General features: G+C 35.8%; 2 pseudogenes; both read left to right on the forward strand.

The window, feature by feature from the left end:
• The first annotated feature begins 1,996 nt into the window (after positions 1 to 1,996).
• On the forward strand, positions 1,997 to 14,107 carry LOC120161474 (annotated as a pseudogene).
• A 935-nt stretch (positions 14,108 to 15,042) lies between these two features.
• On the forward strand, positions 15,043 to 20,541 carry LOC120161475 (annotated as a pseudogene).
• Positions 20,542 to 21,745: the final 1,204 nt, after the last annotated feature.

Consider the following 21,745-nt stretch of genomic DNA (forward strand, 5'->3'; position numbering starts at 1 on the left):
TCACCATCTGGTCGAGGATTAAAATTATTGAATTAAATAAAAGTTAGGACCAAATTAATAGAATGTGTAAGTAATGAAGACTAAATGTGTAATTATACAAATTTTATTAACTGTCACGTCATATCCTCCATTAATATTTAACAGCAGGCGGCTTGATTGATGAGATTTAAATAGTTAGGTGACTCGATTGACAAAATTGAAAAATCGATGGTTAAAGTATAAGGGGTAAATAGTTAGGTGATCAATGGTGTAGTTTATCCTAAAAAAACTAATGTTTTGTTGATATTATATTTTAATTAAATTACATTTATAATTTTAACTAATTTATAATTATACATTTAATTACTTTTTAATTTAACGTTTTATAAATTACTTTAATGGTGCTCATCCATGCTCGACGAGCATTGTATAATTTTTCTATATATAAATACTTTTCAAAATTAAATATATTTTCAAATTTTATAAAAAGAAAATTAATTAAATTCTTTAAAAATTATTTAAATATTTTTTCTTTGATAGAATATATATATTCTTATCATAATATATTTTTTCATCTCAAATTTTAGAATGTATCATTCAAACTTTATTCATTTTAATTTTTATTTGTAGGATTGTTTTTTGATAAAAATCATTAGTTTTATTAAAAAAAGATGAAATATTTAAAATTACAATAAATAATTACAAATACAATCGTAAACTAAATATATAATTAAAATATTTTATTTGATTATGATTCGATTAGTTATTTATTTTATTGATTGTTTTCAGCCTGAAATTTTATTTGTGGTCATTCACACAAAAATTTTATATTATCAACGAATGTATGTTCATTTTTAAAAATATTTATAGATCCGCCACTTGTATGAATCATTTAAATATTTGATGACTTAACAAATGCATTAATATTTTGGTATAAAATTGTATGAACAAAATTATCTCAATGATTAAAGGGATGTTATTCGTAAAGATCCTGAATTCGAGTATGTTGTTAGTAGGAGTGTTTAAATGGTCATTATCAAATAATTGAATCTTTAAAATAAATAATGTCGTGTAATTATCATATATTAGTGGAAAATGAAAAGAGAGAATTAAGATTTAAACATAAAATTATATATAAAACTATAAAAGTGTAAAATCATAATTTAATACTCAAATAACTTTAAATTGCAGAGATTCAATTTATGTATTTTTATATATAATAATTTATCTTTTCAAATTTATATAAAATATATAAGGTTTTATATTTGAATTTGTAATACTTATTTCAACTGTTATTTTAATATCTAATTAAATAATTTATATTACTTACTTAAAATTATTTAAAACAAATACTTCACACGTCACAAGATTATTAGTTTAATACAATTTAAATTAATTAATTTTTCTAAGTTTTTTTATCAAGTAGAGAGATATTGTATTTTAAGGCAAATATCAAAATTCGAACCTACACAAAGTGAGACAACATTAACATCTTTGACCACTCGACCAAATAATGAATTTCATTATGTTTTAAGTTTTCATAATACCTTTAAGAAATATTTTTCAAAAACATTTTTCAACATAAAGTTGTGATTAGTTTGGGATTCGTTTTTCTTAAGTTTTTGGTTAAGAATAAATTGTTTAGTAGCGATGAACTTGCTGCACAAGTTAAGCCTTTGTCCTTTTTCTTACATTACATCCTAATTCGTAATAACTTGTAAATGTAGGTTCTTGGCGGGCCTTTTCCACGAACTTTGCGTGAATGTATTACTGCGGATCCTTCTACTGCACGGATCGTCGTCAAATTTAGATGCAGATTGCGTTGAATTTAAACCAACCAACTTAGCTACTGCGACAGATGTTATAAAAGCTCAAGACTTTTGACTTTCAATCCAAGTCTTTTTGTTTAAGACAACAGTCGATCTATCCAAGGCCAAGGCGGCTCCAATCATTCCACACTCGGTTGGCTCCGGCGGTGGGCGCTCCAGCAAATTCTGCACGTTTTAAATACCCGCTGATGGCTCTGCTGAGTAGTGATAACGATCATATTATATCGTCGTACTCGTATGGGTATATGGAGCACAAGAACATGATGGTGATGATGGAGAAGCGGCAGCTGTTCTTGAGGAGCTACCAGTTCTGCAGGAAAAGGACACTGACTGAGAGGATCAAGACAACCTTGGTGGGGTTCAAGAGGGTTGTCTTGTTTAGGTTACGGTCTGCTCGTAAACTCAGAAGGATGGTCTTGTCCAGAATCCGTTTCTCCTTCTTGTGTCGCCGGAGGAGATATGTTCGTGTCAAGAACAACAACCATTACCGCCACCATCTTAACCCATGTTACTTATGGTAGTAGCCTAGTAGGCCACCAAGGACAGAACATGTCTTCCTCTGTTCAAAGTCTGTAGCTCTTTTTTTTCTTTTTCTTTTCTTCTTCAAATTTTATTATTGATTTGTATATGTAATTTGGAATAAAGTTTTCATATTTGCTCTGCACTGCTCCTCTTCTCTCTGTTACATACAACGCCATTGAAGACGGCGTTGGTTCTTTCACCTTACATCAAAGCTTTCAAAAAGGTCAAAGCCACCAGATCCAAGTATGAACGAAAGGCGAATCAGAAGGTTGCAGCTCACTGGGGATCCGTGTCGTGCTTGACTTTTAACTTAAAAACTTTTGAAGAAGCAGCGCCAGCACATGTGAAAGCAGATAAACAATGCAACCACTATTTTCTCCTTACTTTTTTACGCCATTGGATGGGCGACGCATGTGGCATTCTCATCTCATCGCTATTCACGCCCATTACCCAGTTGCTTTTGCTATGGGATCAAGCAAATCAGCACTTTATCCGCCAAGTTTTCTTTATGCTTAATTTAACTGGAAATTTATTTTCTTTTCTCATGGCATAGCAACTACCAGAACCGGATTGCCCGTGAAAATTAAAATTTATTTATACTTAATCCCTTGCTCGTGGGTGGGTATGGGGAGGGTTAACCCCACCCGGGGCGTAGAGAATGAGAGACATGGCACGCCAACGGTGTTGAGACTTGAGATTTTTCCACATTTGCCAATGTGATCAACGACCCCTCGGTGTTGTTAGAGATGCCCGTACTATTAAACTGCGATTGTGTTTCCTTTCGTAGTTACGGACGTTACGACGTGATTTGCTTCTTAAAAATAATTATATTTTTATGTTGCATATACGATTTACGATGTTACAATAACTTAAAAAATATTACGATGCGACCGTTATACTGTATTACAGTTGCAATTTGATATTATGGGGACTTGGCCATACAGGCAAAGAAGAAGTCATTTGCTCCTATAGTTGATGGGTTCTTTTCTTGCCTTGTTTTATTAATTTTAGCTGTAAAATCATTTACAGTGAAACGGGAAAGACACTTGGATCACCCAACGTACTTATGAAAATGCATGAAAGATGCAACGTCTTTCCCAAACAAACACACGAAAATTCATCGTGTTTTTCGTGCGTATTAAGTCAAAGACGTCAGGTGATCCAAACATCTTCTCGAAATACTATAACATTCATTCCATTTGAATAAATAAAATCTTCATAATCTCTGATAAAAAATTTAATTTTTCCAGAACATTATCTAAGCAAATTTATTTAGCTAAGATAAATGAACGGGTAAAAGTGGAGCCGGCAGGAGGTTTCTTGTACAAGATTCACTTTCCTATTAATAACACTACTAACATATTAATGACAATGAGGACCACAATCACAGCATTGCATGCACTTCCCTTATGTTCAATAAGGTTATACCTTTGGAAATACTATTCTTCTCCTTTTAAAAATCTCTTTTATAGGAGGGTTTATATATATATATATATAATTAACATCTTTTAACTATTATAAAAATTCTAAAAGAATTTTGTCAAACTCAAAAATTTTACCATGATCAAATTACTTATCAACACAAAAAGTCAATATATAAACTTATGTGTTAGACGAGGGGATGATTCTTCTTCTTCATCTTCATATTCTTCACTCTCTTTCATTCAATCATTACTAACGTAATAACATTATCGGTTATTGTTCTTTGTCCAAATCAGAAGAGATAAATCGTATATTATTATCATAACCTCTTCATTCTATCAACAAATAATTTGAGGTGAACACAGATTTGCTCTCAGGTTCCGTGACTTTAAGCTTGTGTCAGGGCTTATACCTCTAGAAACTGTCACCGACTGGTTGAAATGCAACCGTAATGGTGTCATGCTGCTGAAACCTATATTTATGATTTTTTTTGGATAAATTTCTTTGCATATTACCCAAGAAACAGAAAATCGTTGATACAGAGAACAAAACAAACTTTTAAGGATTTTGAATTCCCCAAACTATACAAAGAATCAAGTTAACAGGATCACTTCTAGCACTCTTTCTATATGTTTTAATCCTAACAACTTTGATACAATCAACTATATCACCTGTACACCTATTAATTCCTCGAAATGCCTATAGTTCCTCTCCTCCCATATATAGTAAATGTAAGCACACCAAACTACTTTAAGAATGACAACAAGAAGGGACTTGCCCTTCGAAACCGATAAATCCCAACCAAACTCTCCATCCCAGTATCTCACCTCTCGATGAATATTGCATAGCCTGAGAATGACACCTCAGATCTCCCTTGCAAACGAACATTCAAAGAAAATGTGAATTCGGAACTCCTACACAAACTAAGAGTTCTTGTAAAGACCAACTACAGAAATTTCCATTCTAATCAGTTTGTCAGCAGTAGGTAATCTATCAAGGACTACCATCCAACCAATGATTGAATGCTTAGGAACGTTCATCAAAAATCACAACAGCATATGCCACTCGACTTTCTCCTTTCTTTTCCTTATCTCATCCTAGACCAATCTTGGCTGAACCATTGACCAGCTAATAACAGAAAATAAAGGCTGAACTTCATTTCTCATCTTCATGATTTTCCTCAAATTCTAACTGAAGTTAGATATACAGTCCATTTATCAGAAATCAAAACCCTTGAGGACATACACATAAAAGTGTGATAGAGTGTAAGGTTGATCGCAATGCTCACATATATTTATGATAGCTGTAACTAATAAAGTGTAAGGCTATTATGGGATTCAGATAGTGTAATTGATGTGATGGGTGTTGGCCTCAATCATTAAAAGTTGGAGTAAGAGTGAAGTGGATTTGGGTTGGCATAACGAATCGAGATGTGAAGTCACACCCTCCATCAACAACCTACATGCACGTACACCCCTAGCTACACACTGTCTTCATTATCCTACCCTTTATTTATTCGGATTCTTTTAGTAACTGCTGTTGCAGGTATAGTAATTAACAACCATAGCAGTGAGGGTAATATTTGAGTTATGACAATTAAAATTGGTTTATTCCTCTTAATTTGGATTAAAAATCGAGTTAATAGATTTACGGTCGGTGATCGGTTAAAGTTAAAAAATGATTTTTTTTTAATTTTTCAATAGTACTGAAAAAGGAAAAGGAAGAATAAGGAGAAGAAACCTCTCTTTCTACTTATTATAGATTTTTATATCTTTTAATGTTAATGTCAAATTTAAGATCATAATAGTTATTCATAGACTAACAAATTAAATAAACAATCTAAATAGATATGTTGTCAGATTATAATTGTAGATCACATGAGAGCATAGTTAATCATATCAAAATATTGTAATAGACAGGAGGATATAGAGTTCCAAACTAAATCTATAAGAAATATAACACTCGTAACTATTGGTTGTAGTCTTGTTGATAATGAGACAAATTAAAAAAAAATACATACATAGCGAATTCGTTGAGTGAACTGAATGGTAAAAGAGAACGTTATTTTTTTTAAAAGTCTCATATTAGAGAGTTACATTTACATAATATGTACATTATTAAATTTTTTAAAATTATGAGTATATATATTGTAATCACTTTATACTATTAAATAAAACAAACACAGTTACGGAGGAGGAGCATGCATATTTCTATATGCCTTTATCATATAAGAAAATTAGAAAAAGAGCGAAACCATATAAAAAGAGGAACGGCTACGTTTTATTCACTTTTATTAAAATACATTAACAACTAAACGTATTTTCATCCTTTGTGAAAATACTCCAACGGCTCTCCTCTTAGACGGTCTTATTAGGCACGTTTCATTTCCATGCGACGTACATGCTCCTCTCCCTGCCTCGGTATTATAACCCCACCAAAACCCTGTTCTTTTTCTTGAATTTGCAAATCTGCTCAGTGCTCACCACCTTCATTTTCTTCTCTCACTCATCCAGCTCCTTCATTGAAATTAATCATATGATCTTTTGTTCATTTTTTTTTCTATCATCAATCATGCACTGAATTTGAGCTCTACCCTTGCTTCTGTTGTTGGAAAAATCTGGGTTTCGTGAAAATGAAACTATTATGTATCAGCTTTCAGTCATTCTGTTAATTGAAGTTTGCTTCTTCTTCATTTTGTTCACAAGTTCACATCAATTTCCTTTTCCTGCATATTGGCTATAACTTCGATTCCACTTTACCAAAATGTTAAAACAAATTATTATATAAATATGTATAAAAATACACACTTAAACAAAGAATTAATGAAGAAATATTTATTTAATTAATTAGAAAGGACAATTTCATAAGTTACCTGCTTCTGTTCTTCATTTGTGCAGTCTGCCTGGATGGAACTTTTACCTGGTTATCATTGGCATCGTGGATACGGATCAGGAGCTAATAGCTGGTTGATTCAGTTGGAGGTCCGTCCCTCTAAAATCTTCCTCTTTTTCATCGTTATATATGTGTTTTTTTAGTGCCTCTATGTTAGTAAGCTGAAAAAGTTTAATAATGTTTCTATTGTTTATTAATGAAATATTAAATTAATTGTTTGAAGTAATGAAACATGTTTTCTTTCTATAAGAGTCCATTTTTTAGTTTTCGCTCATAATCCTGAAAATGTTCGAGCCGCTTTTAGATAAAAGTCTGCCCCCATGGATGCATTCTAACTTCACTTTGCCAATGATCTTGTGGCAGGGAGGAAGATGGTGCAATAACATAAGAACTTGTGTCTACCGCAAGAAAACATGACGCGGATCATCTATGTACATGGAGAAGCAGATACCTTTTACTGGAATATTGAGTGATAATGCTGCAGAAAATCCTGGTCTCCTCTCAAGCTATACTCTGAAAATAAATAAACCAAAAAAATTTACATTGATCAGACATTTTATTTAATTTCATATTTAAATTGCAGACTTTTACAATTGGAACAGAGTAAAGCTTCGTTATTGTGATGGTGCCTCTTTTACTGGGAACAGTGAAAATAAGGTACAAACCATAGAATGTCAGTTTCTTGGATTTTGGATATTGGTTCCAAGTGATTCACATAATTGACTCTATATTCTATCGAAGATATTTGACAATTATCTTAGTGAGGTGATCTTTGAATTTGTTCTTGTTTTTATGTAAAGACCATGTGTTAAAAACCAGGCCATTCTGTGTTTAGGCTGCACGTCTGCATTTTCGAGGCCAACGTATATGGTTAGCTGCAATGGAAGAATTAATGTCAAAAGGAATGCGCAACGCGAAGCAGGCTCTTCTTTCGGGGTGTTCTGTTGGGGGTCTGGCCTCGATTTTACACTGTGATGAGTTCAGGAACATGTTTCCAAGAACTAGTCAAGTTAAGTGTCTTAGTGATGCCGGTCTATTCCTTGACGCGTAAGTATCATTATGTTGCGGAAGACGGCTATCGGATAGAGCAAAATCGCAACTGATAATTTGAGAAAATAAAAATGAAGATAAAAGAGACACAAAATTTACGTGGAAAACCCCTAAATAATATAGGGTAAAAACCACGGACAACGGTAGAAGAATTTCATTATGAGAAAAATAGGAATTACAACCTCTCTCGATCTACCAAGGAGAATACAATGATAATTCTCTCTTGATAAAAAGGAGAAAACAACTCTCAAGAAATTCTCTAAATTCTCTCTAGTATTAGAAGAAAGCTAGAATGCTTTTGGGATGGTTTTGAAGCTAAATGAGCTAGGGTATTTATAGTTGAAACTTAAGGACTAATTTGTAAATACTCTAAATTACAATGACTAAAAATGTGTTTTTACCATTGTCCAATTTCAACTAAAACCTAACCACTTTTCGGTGCCCTCCCAATTGTTTGACAATTTTAATATTTTTTTAATTATAACTTTCCACCTTTCGGTGGAATGCAACAATTTTCAACAATCTCCCACTTGAAGATTTGATTGGAACAATCATATCTTCATACCATTCTTTCTACCTTGTACTTTTCATGTTGCTTACGTTTATGACAGGCCACAGGAGGATCGACACTAGGTAAATTTATCAGCATTGATTGCATTCGTCATGAAATCTGCTATGTTGTCTTTGGTATGGATCTTCTGCATATCTACCCGTTTCTTCTTCCACCTTTTCACGAATGAAATGGTACTGAACTCGTATGTGCTTAGTCCTTGAATGAAATGCTGGATTCTTTGCTAGATGCAAGGCGCTTTGACTGTCACAAAACAGAGAGACATACTCTTGATTGTGCCCAAGCTCCTCCAATAGCATCTTCAACCAAATTGCTTCTTTACTGGCTTGTGTAGCTGCTACATATTCTGCCTCTGTTGTGGATGTAGCCATAATTGACTGTAATTTTGAAACCCAGCTTACAGCTCCACCAGCAACTTTGAACACATATCCTGTAGTAGATTTGCTTTTATCCAAATCCCCTGCATAGTCAGAATCTACATACCCATTGATTAGTAAGTTTGATCCTCCGTAACATAATGCAACATTTGAGGTCCCTTTGATGTATCTTAGGATCCTCTTTACAATATTCCAATGCTCTTTGCCTGGGTTCTCCATGTACCGACTAACCACTCCCACTGCTTGTGCAATGTCTGGTCTTGTGCATATCATAGCAAACATTAAACTTCCCACTGCTGATGCATACGGTACTCGAGACATCTCCATCCTCTCTTCTTCACTGTTAGGACTCATACTGGAGGATAATTTGAAGTTAATAGGAAGAGGGGTAGAAATTGGCTTACAATCTTGCATGCTAAATCGTGACAAGATTTTCTTCAAGTAATTCTTTTGTGAAAGCCAAATCTTCCTTACTTCTGTCTCGGTGAATTTGCATCCCTAGAATCTTGTTTGCTGATCCCAAGTCCTTCATTTCAAATTCCCTAGCCATTTTGTGCCTTCAATTCTTCAATATGATCTTTGTTGGGTCCTGCAACCAACATGTCATCCACATACAACAACAATATAACAAAATCGTTATCACCAGACCTCTTGAAATAAGCACAAGGGTTTGCATTAAGTCTGTTGTATCCAAGGCACATAATGAAAGAATCAAATCTCTTGTACCAACACCTCGGCGCCTGCTTTAGACCGTAAAGAGATTTGTTCAACCTACAAATCAAGTTCTTCTTTTCTTTTTCTTCAAAACCTTCAGGCTGGAGCATATAAATTTATTCTTCAAGATTTCCATGAAGAAAAGCTGTTTTAACATCTAGCTGCTCTAGATGTAAGTCCAATGTAGCACACATTGCCAAAACTACTCGAATTGTTGTTAGTCGAACCACAGGAGAAAATATTTCATTGAAATCAATACCTTCTTTTTGAGCATATCCTTTGACCACCAGTCTTGCACGATACCTCTCAACTTGATCGTCACCATTTCGCTTGATTTTGAAGACCCATTTGTTACCAATTGGCTTCATTCCTTGTGGTAGTGGCACAAGATCCCATGTATTATTTTTATGAAGGGCTTCAATTTTTTCTTGCATCGCCATCATCCACAGTGAAGCATCTGAGTTGTTTATTGCCTCCTGGTATGTTGATGGCTCACCGTCCTCTGTTAAAAGGCAGTATGCAATATTACCTTCTATAACATAATCTGAGTGCCAATTGGGACGTCTTCTCACACGATCTGATTGAAGAGTTGTTGGAGCTTCAGAACTCTCTGGTTCTTGTTCATCATGTGCTGGTTCTGCTTCAGAAGAATCTCCTTCTTCAACCTCCTTTTCCACATGTATCTGTGTAGTCTCTGACTTTTTAGCACTATCATCGTCTTCTTTTCTTTGTAGTTTATCCTCTACAAAGATAACATCCCTATTGATGATCACTTTATGGGCAGTGGGATCCCACAAGCGACACCCCTTTACACCATCATCATACCCCAAGAATTTGCATTTCCTGGATTTTGGATCCAGCTTTGAAATTTCTTGGGCATTGTACATCACGTACACAATACTTCCAAATACATGGAGGTTTGAATAATCAGCTGGTTTACCAGTCCACATCTCCATTGGTGCCTCAGCTCTATTGCAGTTGATGGAGCTCGATTCACCAAATAACAGGCGGTATTGACTACTTCTGCCCAGAATGATTTTTCTAGGCCTACATCCCTTAACATTGCTCTTGTTCTTTCTAACAAGGTTCTGTTCATCCGCTCTGCCACTCCATTTTGTTGAGGAGTGTTCGCCACTGTGAACTGTCTTTTGATGCCTTCTTTCCTGCAAAAGTCGTCAAATTCTTCACTTGTGTATTCTCCTCCATTATCTGTTCTGAAACAGTTGATTTTATTTCCAGAATCAAGTTCCACCCGCGCTTTGAAGTTTTTGAAAGTTAAAAACACATCCGACTTCTTCTTAATAGGGTACACCCAACATCTCCTGGAGTAGTCATCAATAAATGAGACAAAGTATTTTACTCCGCCTAGGGATATAACTGGTGCTTGCCATATGTCAGAATGAACCAATTCTAGAACATTTTTGCCTCTAGAATTTGATGTGTTGAATTTTAACCGGTGCTGCTTACTTGTTATGCAATGCTCACACAAAGTAAGTGATATCTTTGTTAAGCCTGGAAGTAGCTTTTCTCCACAAGAACTTTCATTCCTTGTTCTGACATGTGTCCAAGTTTCTGATACCATAGCATTGAAGAATCTGAACTACATGAGGCAACAGAGGCTTCTGCTTCTAGCAAAGTCTCTCCCTTCAGCATGTACAAGTTTGCAGTTATCTTTTCTCCTTTCAGCACCACAAGCGCTCCACGGAACACCTTCATGATTCTTTTTTGTGTTTCAATCTTGCTTGCATTATTATCCAACAATCTGTAGGATAATAAATTTTCTTCAGGCCTTTCATATGCCGCACATCTCGAACAACTTTGATTGTTCCATCGTACATCTTCAATTTGTGATTCCCACGCCAGTGATCTCTAAGGCATGATCATTGCAACTATACACAGATCCTCCTGAGACAGGTTCATACTGATGGAACCATTCTCTTCTTGAGGTCATGTGATATGTTGCTCCCGAATCAATGAGTCATATGTATGCATATATCTTTCTACCTTCCACGGAGGTTGATGCTTCACAGCATAGAGCATCTCCATCATCTGAAGTGTTTGCAGTATTTCCTTGTGGATTGGAGTTTTTATTTAGACTCCAACAATCCTTCTTCAAGTGACCCTTCTTTCCACAGTTGTAACACTTTAAATTCTTCTTGCTCCTCGACTTCGATCTACCATGTTTGTGATTGTTGCTTTGGCCACGTTCCGTTGATCTCCCTCTCATCGTTGTCAACGCTTCTACTTGTTGCAGATTTACTTGTTTGTCTTCCTTGTTCTTACGCCGATTTTCTTCTTGTAGAACAACAGCTGCAACATCATCGAAGACTAGACTGGTGACATTACTATTTGTCAAGTTGATGATGAGTTGATCGTACGAATCCGGTAGACTTTGAAGTAGAAGTTCAGCACGTTCTTGTTCTCCTATTTTACAGCTTAAGGATGTAAGCTGAGAAAATAAGGTGTTCATTGTATTTAAGTGCTCCGTCACTGAAGTAGATTCTGGCATACGGAGAGTGTACAATTTCCTTTTAAGGAAAATTTTATTGTGCAGCGATGTGGCCTCGTACAATTTGGTGAGATGATCCCATATCTCCTTAGATGTCTTCTTCTACTCGATGCTTGACAATACTTCATCTGCTAATGCTAGATGAAAGTTTGCCATAGCTTTCTCGTCCATCTCGTTCCATTTGATGTCATCTGCGAAATCCACCGGCCTTTCATTGATAGCCGCTAGACACCCGTCTTTCCTGAGGATGGCCTTCATCTTCAATTTCCACAATGAGAAATTTCTCCCATTGAACTTTTCAATGTCAAATTTTGTTGCCATAGCTTCTATTATTGATAGCTCCCACTATTTCTCTATCGTAAATAGTTCTCTAGAACCTCAAAGAATGGGTAATACCTTCTTATTTTCTTATGTTGGAGGATCCACCTTTTGGTGGCAACGGATAGAACAAATCGCAATGATAATTTGAGAAAAAAAATGAAGATAAAGAGACACAAAATTTACGTGGAAAACCCCTAAATAATATAAGGTAAAAACCCGGACAACGGTAGAAGAATTTCACTATGAGAAAAAAGGAATTACAACCTCTCTCGATCTACCAAGGAAATAATGATAATTCTCTCTTGATAAAAAGAGAAACAACTCTCAAGAATTCTCTAAATTCTCTAGTATTAGAAGAAAGCTAGAATGTTTTGGGATGGTTTTGAAGCTAAATGAGCTAGGGTTTATAGTTGAAACTTAAGGACTAATTTGTAAATACTCTAAATTACAATGACTAAAAATGTGTTTTTACCATTGTCCAATTCAACTAAAACCTAACCACTTTTCGTGCCCTCCCAATTGTTTGACAATTTTAATATTTTTTTAATTATAACTTTCCACCTTTCGGTGGAATGCAACAATTTTCAACACATTATCCTTCAGGGTATTGTTTTAAGCCCCAGTAAGATTGTTCTTTAGTTCATAATATATTTTTCTTGTAACATCTCTGGACTGTAGGATTGATGTGTCTGGTGGTCACACGGAGTTTATACAGCGGCGTGGTCGGCTTGCAGGTTTGATATTGATCTTTGTATTTACAATGTGTGGGTAGAATTAGATTATGCCTAGTTTGTTGTATTAAAGTTTGGTGAAAAGCAGATTTAGACGCATGCTAAACGAAATATATATAATTTAAGAAAGGAAGGAAGAATTTATAATTTATATGGATTCACTGAACTTCGATTAATCCATGCTCGAGCCTTCTTGTTGATCTCACAGGGTGTGCAACATAACTTGCCACGCATGTGCACCATCCACCGCGATCCAACTTCGGTAATCTCTTCTCTTGATTTCTTTCTGACCAAATATAATTTGAGTAATTAAGAAGAAACATCATGTGAATTTGACAAATATATTCTCTTGCTCGATCTACATGGTACTCACTTGACTGAAACTTCTTTCTTTCAGTGTTTCTTTCCTCAAAACATAATCAGCAACGTCCAAACTCCACTGTTTATTCTCAATGCCGCGTATGATTCTTGGCAGGTACTATCCATGCCTAGAGATTACCTTTGTTGGAAATCTGCACAACTCGATTAACAAAATTGATGAAGGAATTTGTTCCTTCCTTGATATTAGATCCAATCCAGTATAGGTCCATCATCAGCCGATCCACATGGTCCTTGGCATGATTGCAGATTGAACCATGCAAAATGTTCTGCATCCCAGATCAGGTTTTTACAAGGTGATTACAAAATGAATGAAAATGCTTGATCCTTGATAGACAATATTTTGTCAGCTTAAGCAAATCTCATTTTATACGAATCAGGCTTCCGGACGCAGATGCTTAATGCTATCAAATGGTTCTCGATGTCTAGACAGAATGGATTATTTATAAATTCGTGTTTTTCTCACTGCCAAACCGAAAGGCAAGACACATGGTTTGCCGGTAATTCCCCTAGAATGAGGAACAAGGTATGTCCAATTCATATCGGATTTCCGATATGTCAGTCGTATTCTGTACATTATACGTCAAACTGATTTTGTAGTTATAGGGTGTTTTCGAACATAAATCGAATGGTTCCAGCTTACTACTAACATTTATTAGTATGGTAATGGATAATATGGCAGGCAATTGCAACGGCTGTTGGAGATTGGTATTTTGACAGAGCAGGCGTGAAGGTCATTGATTGCCCCTACCCTTGTGACAATAGTTGCCACAATCTGGTTTTTAGCTGATTATACGTATTAGTTGGTCGGTTCGTATACTAGTTGGTCGGTTCGTATACATGTACTTACGTATACTTGGTCGCATATATGTTATTTGAAGCATCCTGCAATTCAATGGAATGGGATGCTATGTCAATAAATAGAGGAAGGGTGCAGAAAAATGCAAATGCAATAAGCAAATCCTTTTGGAATTCAATTTTGTTCCCAGTCTGCAGAATGTAGTTCAGAAAAACTTTACTTTGATGATTGTATCCAATCCAAATGCAGACAAAAGTTCCAGAATGGCAGTCATATCATCCACATTTTTTCTTTTGCTTTCCATTTCTTTTATTATTTTTTCTTTCGACATTAAAATAATAAATAGAGATGGACCGAGAGGGTATTGGAAAACGGTTGCATCTCTTAATTTTTTTTTAAATTTTTATATATTTTAAATAATTTATATAAATTTTTATTGATGATCTAATGTTGTATCCTTTAAATTTCTAATATAACTTTCTAAGCATTCGTAATCCTACATTATCCTTGATAATAAATGTTTGATACTCCTATTAGTTAATAATCATCCAAAAATATGGATATTGCTCTCTCTGTTATTACCAAAAACAACAATAAATAGATATATACTATATAATACATAATGTATAGACGTTACGATTGAAGGCTAAACAAGAATTATATGTCCTTATATATGTGTGTGTGTAAGAACCAGCTCACCCCATTCAATATGGATATTTGATATCTTTAGACTTCACACCAAGATCCCATGATTTATCCTCAATTAATTAAAATTACACCTTCCATATAATATCATTACCATTGATTTTCACCCCCTCTACAATCCAACGTATGTATCTTTGTCAGTTAATGTAATATATCTGTCATACATACATACATATATATATAATATATATATATATATAGGGACGAAAGATTTTTTTCGGGGGTGAATTAGCTTACTAAACCATGGCTAGGGAGAAGGTTAAGCTTGCCTACATTACCAACAATTCTGCGAGGAAAGCTACCTACAAGAAAAGAAAAAAGGGTCTGATGAAAAAAGTGAGCGAAGTGAGTACACTTTGCGGGATAGAGGCTTTTGTGCAATCATCTACCGTCCTTACGAGTCACAACCGGAGGTTTGGCCTGACCCTAAGGGAGTTCATCGCGTGTTCAAGAAGATGCCCGAGATGGAACAAAGCAAGAAGATGGTGAACCTGTTGGGAAATAAACGAGTAACAAGTAATTTTCCTATAACCAGATTAGTGAGAATGCGAAATAAAAGCGGAAAAATAATACCCGAAATTGATAACGGAGTTCAGCCAATTGTGCTTACGTCTCCGGACTGCTGCAGATCTTTTACTAAGAGAGAAAATTTACAGGTGTTTACAAAACACTCATTACTCACAAGAAACTCTCTAGTATTGGGAGAAAGAAATGATTTGGGATGATTTTGAAGATAAATGGGTTAGGGTATTTATAGTTGAAGCTTAGAGACTAATCTTGTAAATACCCTAAAAAATGCAATGATTAAAGTTGCAATTAACTCATTTACATTTTAATTTAAAAATTGGGGAACCGAATTTGGTGCCCCCCATTGTTGAAAATGTGATGCTGCGCCCCCATTTCTAAGCCCACCATTTCTAAATTTTTTCCAACAATCTCTCACTTGAAGACTGATTTTAATCTGTCTTCACACCTCGATCAATGCAACACATTTCTGGTCTTGTTACTCTAGCATGCCAACTAAAGCTGAACATAACTTCAGTTTGTCCGTGGTCATCGTTTTTGTTAACATGTCTGCCGGATTTTGAGCTCCGCTAATCTTTTCAAGTTTTAAAATCCCATCTTCAAAAGAGACTGGATAAAATGATATCACAATTGTATGTGCTTCGTCCTGGAAGGAAAAGACGGATTCTTTGCTAGATGTATAGCACTTTGACTATCGCAGTATAAGACATTGTTTTCTTGTTTCTTGCCTAACTCTTCCAAGAAAGTTTGGAGCCAAACCATCTCTTTGATGGCTTCCGTAACAGCGACATATTCTGCTTCAGTTGTGGAGAGAGTAACTATCTTCTGCAGTACCTCCTAGAGTATAGACATACCATGTAGTGTTCCTTTTGATGTCAATATTTCCAGCTAAGTCAGCATCTACATAGCCTGTCAGTATCGTATCTCACCTTTGAAACAAAGTGTTTTGTTTGTAGTACCTCGCAGATATCTGAGGATCCATTTGACTGCTTCTTAGTGTACCTTGCCTGGATTATTCATGTACCAGCTAACACTCCCACTGCATGAGCAATATCTGGTCTAGTACAAACCATGACATACATTAGACTTCCAATTGCTGAGGCATACGACACCTTCACCATGTGTGCACGTTCTTCCTCCGTCTTTGGTGATTGTTCTTTGAATAGTCTAAAATGAACACCTAAAGGTGTACTTACTGGTTTAGCATATTCATGTTGAACCTGGAGAGTACTTTGTTGATGTACTCAGCCTGTGATAACATCAAAGTCCCTGACTTTGTGTCTCTCTTGATCCTCATTCCAAGAATCTGCTTTGCAGCTCCAGATCTTTCATTGCAAACTGCTTCGACAATTTTTGCTTCAAGTTTATAATCTCTTGCATGTCTGAAGCCTGCAACGAGAATGTCATCAACATACAACAATAAAATAATAAAGATGTTGTCGAACCTCTTGATGTAGAAACAATGATCTGCTTGACATATGGTAAATCCACTACTACTCATGAAACTATCGAACTTCTTGTACCACTGTCTTGGAGCTTGTTTTAAACCATACAAACTCTTCTTCAACCTGCATACCAGGTTTTTATTGCCTGCCTCTATGAAGCCTTCTGGCTGCCTCATATAGATTTCTTCCTCCAAATCACCATGAAGGAAAGTTGTCTTTACATCTAATTGCTCAAGATGTAAATTCTCTGCAGCTACAATTTTCAACACCAGTCTGATTATAGACAGTTTCACGACTGGAGAGAAAATTTCATTGTAGTCAATACCTTATTTTTGCTAAAAAACCTTTGACAACTAATCTTGCTTTGTAGCGTTTTCTCCCATCGTACTCTTTTTTTATCCTGCAAATCCACTTGTTATGGAGCGCTTTCTTGCCTGGTGGTAATTCAGTTAATTCCCACGTCTGATTTGACATAAGCGAGTCCATCTCATCTTTAATGGAAGACTCCCACTTGACTGAATCCTCCACCTGCATTGTTTCATCATAGAACTCTGGTTCACCATTGTCAGTCAGCAACAAGTAGTGCAAAGAAGGTGATAACGATGGGTTGGTTTAGGAATTCTGGAGGAGCGTCTCAGTTCTGGAGTGCCTGGTTCTTCTTGAACTGCTTCAGAATTGATATGAACATCAATTCCAGAAATCTCCTCAAACTCAACAAATTCCTTTGTTTCAGCTTCGGTATTGGAGCTACTTGATTTTCTGGTTGACATGTCTTTGTACATCACATTCTCATTGAAAATGACGTCTTTGCTTCTGATGATCTTCTGATTTTCATAGTCCCAAAATCGGTAACCAAACTCATTACCACTATAACCAACAAAGACGCATTTGTTGGACTTGGCATCAAGTTTGCTTATTTCAACAGAATTTATGTGTACATAAGAAATACAACCAAACACTCTTAAGTGTGAAAGGTTTATTTCTTTCTTGCTCCAAGCTTCCTCTGGTATTCCACCATCCAAAGGAACTAAGGGCTCACGGTTAATCAGGTAAGTTACAGTATTGATAGCTTCAGCCCATAGAAATTTGGACAATCCGGCATGTATCCTCATGCTTCTGCCACGTTCATTCAGAGTTCTATTCATGCGCTCTGTTACGCCATTCTGCTGTGGTGTCATGGGAACTGTTATCTCCATCTTGATCCCATTGTTTGCGCAAAAATATATGAATCTACTGTTTCTGTACTCTCCTCCATTGTCAGACCTCAACCGCTTAACTTTCAAACCAGTCTCATTTTCCACCATGGCCTTCCATTTTCTGAATGTATCAAAGATTTCTGATTTCTTCTTCAGAAAATAAACCCACACATTCTTTGTAGAATCATCAATGAAGGTGACATAATATAGTGAGCCTGCAAGAGATGAAAATGGAGATGATCCCCATACATCAATATGAACCATCTCTAACTTTTATGCCTTGGTGTCTTGCCAATCTTTTCAAAACTGACTTTCTTTTGTTTGCCAAAGATGTAATCCTCACATAGTCCGACATCTACATTCTTTAGATCCGGCAACTTCCCTTTTGACAAAAGCGTCTTCATCCCTTTCTCGCTCATATGGCCAAGCCTTTGGTGCCATAGGTTTGATTTTCCATCAGCATCTGCGGCTGCAATGATATTCTCTAAATTTGAGGTTACATAGAGAGTACCAGTCTTCTTACCACGAGCAATGACGAGTGCTCCTTTGGTAATATTCCATTCACAGCCTGAAAAGGTTGTGCTATATCCTTCTCCATAAAGCTGTCCAACAGAAATCAAATTTCTTTTGAGAACATGAATATGTCTCACGCCTTTCAGCGTCCAGGTGGTCTGGTTTGACAACTTTAGTCGGATGTCTCATCTTTTGACGATCTTCAAGGTTTCATCATCAGTTAGATGAACCTTCCCAAAATCACCACTGACATAATTCTCCACGATTTCTCAGCATGGGATGGAGTGAAAAGATGCCCCTGAATCCAATATCCATGAGTTAATCAGACTGTTGACGCTTAGAATAATGGCATCACCTGTTTCTCTGTCATGTTGGCAGATTCCTGTGCGCCGGTATCTTTTTTCAGTGCTCGGCAATCTCTTTTAAAGTGACCATTCTTGCCACAATTATAGCAGGTAAAATATTTCTTTCCCATTCTGGATTTTCCCCGTCTGGATTTCGATCTGTCACGATTGAATTTCTTTATAAAGTTCTCCTCTATACTCCGTGTGCAAGGCTAAGGAGGTTGATGCTTCACCCGATTCTCTTCGTTGAATTTCTTTACTCAACACCAGATCCCGAACATCGTCAAATTTTAATTTGCTATTTCCCGACGAGCTGTTGATTGTTATAACAGTAGCATTCCAACTGTCTGGTAGAGATGATGAGAATTAAAGCTCGAACTTCATCATCGAATTCAATTTTCACGGAACTTAACTGGGTTGTGATTGTGTTGAGTTCATTTAGGTATTGTGTCACCGATGCCCCTTCCGCCATCCGCAAATTGAATAATCGCCTCATCAAATGAACTTTGTTTGAGGTCGATGCTTCTCATACATACTGAAGAGAGCCGCCATAAGACTTGTCATAGTCTTTTCATTTGCTATGTTGAAAGCAACATTTCAGGACAACGTTAGTTGGATAACTCCGAGGGCTTGTCTGTCGAGAAGAACTCATTCTTCATTCTTCATTCTTCATTCTTCATTCTTCATTCTTCATTCTTCATTCTTCATTCTTCATTCTTCATTCTTCATTCTTCATTCTTCATTCTTCATTCTTCATTCTTCATTCTTCATGCCCTCTGGTTGCTTTCCTGATACAAGTTGATATAGATTTTTCTGGAACCAAAAATCTTCAATCTGCATCTTCCAAAAGTCAAAGTCCGCACCATCGAACTTTTCAATTTTCACCTTCCCTTCGTCTGCAGCCATCGCTCCCACTCGAATCTGACTTTTTTTGGATTGTTTTTTACAATTCTTGCGAACCACCGTGTATTAGAACACCTCCGTCGACAAATTTGTATCGACGATAATTTTTTTATTATTCACGAAATTTACTATTTACGTGAATATTAATGAATAGTAACCTCACAAAAAATTGACAAAATTCACAACCAAAAGCTCTGATTACCAGTTGTTGGGAAATAAACGAGTAATAAGTAATTTCCCTATAACCAGATTAGTGAGAATGCGAAATAAAAGCGGAAAAATAATACCTGAAATTGATAACGGAGTTCAGCCAATTGTGCTTACGTCTCCGGACTGCTGCAGAACTTTTACTAAAAGAGAAAATTTACAGGTGTTTACAAAACACTCACTACTCACAAGAAACTCTCTAGTATTTGGAGAAGAAATTATTTGGGATGATTTTAAAGCTAAATGAGTTAGAGTATTTATAGTTAAAGCTTATGGACTAATCTTATAAATACCTTAAAAATGCAATGACTAAAGTTACAATGACTACTCACAACAATTAACCCATTGTTAAAAATGTGATGCCTGCGCCCCCCTTTTCTATGCCCACCATTTCTGACTTTTCTCCAACAGAACCAAGAGAGCTTCCTCCGGCAAAGGATAGCAAAAGCCAGCGAGCAGCTCAAGAAAAAGTGCAGAGACAATCGAGAGAAGGAGATGACACAAATCATGTTCCTAAACCTGACCGGAAAAGGGTTTCCGCTGCCGCACGATTTGAACGTGATTGACCAAAAGTCGAAGGATGTTAACAACAGGCCGTTGATATGCTGAGTAAAGCGTCTCAAGGGTCCGAAGCATAATGGCGGCGAATACTCCGGAGAGAACTTGTAGGCGGAGAGAATAGTTCTTGAGCCTGAGGCGAATGTGGATGCAGTGGATAGACGCCACTGCGTACTGGACATGATGAACCCGCAAGACACCGTGTTATATTCTGGTCTTAGGATAATATATTAGTTTCGCTTGTCCTGGTCACACATCCATTAATAAAGTCCTGGAGATTCAAACATTAATATATGAATATATGATTATCATCTTCAAATTAATGAATATGAGATGGGAGACAGATCTACTCTATATGTGGAAGAGGCTAGCCTCTCATCCCATCTCAGTTTTTCATTTTATCTTTAGTTTTATATAACAAATTTGAATATTTTAAGGAAAAATTATAAAATATATTTATTTTTTGAATAATTATAATTTATTTTTTCGAAATGCTAAAGGAATATAAGGTATGTAAATCCACATTAAGAGAGGGAATTGTTTTCGGATGGATTTATAAGAAATCTTTCTTTTCTTTCTTTGTTGAATGGCGGAATGACAAGTCCCTCGCACGTGCACACCTTCAACGGATAGTCAGTTTGTCTTGGTTCGTGTTTGTATTAAATTCGAATGATCTATTTTCTGCAGCTGAATTTAGCTTATAAATATCAAGATTTCCAACATTTTCAAATCATCCCAGAAACTTATTTTGCTTACAAGATCTTTGTGCGTTTTATTTTTTAGTTCTGGTTTTAAAGAAGAGCAATATCATCATAGTCATATTCAAAACTTTGGGTGTGTTCGATTTTTTTTTTGGAAAGATTGTGTTAGCCTCGAGGGGCGTTGTTCAGTGCATCGATTATATCAATCGGAGCGAATTTATTTATAAGATATTGGTTTACCACGACACAATATTTTATTTGTTTGTTCGATTTATTATTTTATATGTTATATTTTTTTTGGATAAATCAAAATTTATTACCCAAAATAGCAATGTTATGCTACAACAAATCAACTAACAAAAGGGACAAAGAAACCTAGTACAAAAGAACCAAAGATTGGTTAGACAATACCCCAAGCATTACAAAGCAATTGATTAGTAATATCAAGTCTATTAATAGCTTTGCCCCTAAGTCTAATATTAACAGTTTCAGTAATGTCATTAAGCAAAATGTCGATCGATCTTTGCCGACCCTGGAAAATACGTTGATTCATT

The sequence above is a fragment of the Hibiscus syriacus genome, unplaced genomic scaffold, assembly GCF_006381635.1.
Source record: "Hibiscus syriacus cultivar Baekdansim isolate YM2019G1 unplaced genomic scaffold, ASM638163v2 tig00111402_pilon, whole genome shotgun sequence".
NCBI lineage: Eukaryota > Viridiplantae > Streptophyta > Magnoliopsida > Malvales > Malvaceae > Hibiscus > Hibiscus syriacus.